The sequence below is a fragment of the Amphimedon queenslandica genome, unplaced genomic scaffold (assembly GCF_000090795.2).
Source record: "Amphimedon queenslandica unplaced genomic scaffold, v1.1 AMPQUscaffold_12987, whole genome shotgun sequence".
NCBI lineage: Eukaryota > Metazoa > Porifera > Demospongiae > Haplosclerida > Niphatidae > Amphimedon > Amphimedon queenslandica.
This window is the reverse complement of record NW_003546777.1, coordinates 41,517-43,239: the sequence shown is the minus strand read 5'-3', so window position 1 is coordinate 43,239 and position 1,723 is coordinate 41,517. Positions and strand designations below refer to the sequence as shown.

General features: G+C 37.6%; 1 long non-coding RNA gene across 1 annotated transcript; it reads right to left on the bottom strand.

Annotated features, from left to right (window-relative positions):
* Positions 1 to 308: 308 nt before the first annotated feature.
* On the bottom strand, positions 309 to 1,714 carry LOC109585895 (uncharacterized). Its single transcript, XR_002186716.1, has 3 exons — positions 1,337 to 1,714; positions 608 to 866; positions 309 to 433 (listed from the first exon to the last, which is right to left on the bottom strand). It is a non-coding gene; the product is annotated as an uncharacterized LOC109585895 (long non-coding RNA).
* Positions 1,715 to 1,723: the final 9 nt, after the last annotated feature.

Here is a 1,723-nt window from a genome sequence, read left to right as displayed (position 1 = left end):
CAGGCTTACAATATGATAGCATTAGGCCAGTGTATGTACATGTACCTTCAATTTTTAAATTAAAAGCATCAGTGACTTGACCTTTTGATAAATGCTTTCCACTAGGCTAGAACCAAATTCTATTCTATGCGTAGCATCAAGACTATCGCAATATTGTAAACCAACTTTCAATTTAATTCTATACTTTCTACGCACTTAAATGTACATGTATACATGCATCATTATCTATTCATTTACTGTACATTGTATTAGTATTGTTGTATGTACATGTACATGCAATTAGTTCATGTACATGCATGTATCTGTACCTTTTCAATGAAGAATGGACGTGTGAACTTGATAGCCATCGCATAAGTACGAGTACCAAGGATATTAGTAAGGACAACAGGAACACAGGCTGGCTCCCTCTCAGTAGCATACAACTGACAACCATCTTGAGAGGAGAGGGACAGAAATAAAAAAACAAGAAAAAAAATGAATTTAAGAGATCAAAATTACAGTACATGTACATGTACATGCATATATTGTAATAATGTTAATAGATGTACATTTATTGCATGGATATAAAAGAATCATTAATATTTAATAATGATTATTTTTCAAGTACCTGGATATAAGAAGTGATGCAGTGATTCTACCGTCTCCCAGACGAGTCCTAAATCCTCCATTCTGAATCTCTTATTAATGCCCACCCCATCGGCGAGTGATTTGTCACCAGAAGGAGTACCAGCTGAAGGATACACATTAGTGGCACTACCAGTCTTGTTGGAGGAGCGATTAGGATGGACAACACCTGGGGCCAGTACTTGAAGGAATTGGACATTAATATCACGAGTTAGTAACTTCTCATAGTCATCTTGGATAGTCTGAGAGAGAGGGGGGGAAAGAGAGGGGGAGAGAAAGAAAGGGAGGGAGAGAGAGGGGGAGGGAAAGAAAGGGAGGAAGAGAGAGGGAGGGAAAAAGAGGGGGAGAGAGAGAGAGGAAGGGGGAGAGAGAGGGGGGGAGAGAGAGGGAGAGAGAGAGAGGGAGAGAAAGAGAGAGAGAGAGAGGGAGGGAGAGAGAGAGAGAGAGAGAGAGAGAGAGAGGGAGAGAGAGACAGAGAGAAAGAGGGGGTAAGGTAGTAAGGTAAAATGAAAAATGTGATCAAAGCAAGACAGAATGAGAAAGAAAAACAGGCAAAAAGCATACCATCCAATCACAGCATTGGACAGTATTATAACTTGCAAGTGAACCATACAAGTACATGTGTACATACACACACACACTAAGAGCAGATGATTTAATAATTATGAATGAACACAAACATACAAATCTAAAAGTCCTGGTATTTATTTACAATAATTATCACAAGGTTCAGGATACAGACAATCACACAATTGTACTCCTGTTGGTAATGGTATTCCCTAGGATTGACTATTCATATACTTTCACTTTCAATGTCAGGACTTTAAAAACAATTTGATAACATTTGTCTTGCGAATGGGTTGACCTGCAAGTTGCAACAACAACATTCAAAATAATCAGACAGTGAAGCATCAATTAAAATACAACAAAACTGCCTAAGAAAACAATATTAATTGCCATTCTTTAATCTTCCCTAAATCTCTTCCAATTTAACAATACAATTGCAGCAAAATGTGACAGTTGACATAAGAAGACTGTAATCAACATTATCATGAATCAGTTATGATATGTCTATTCTACATTAGACTTACATGTCTCT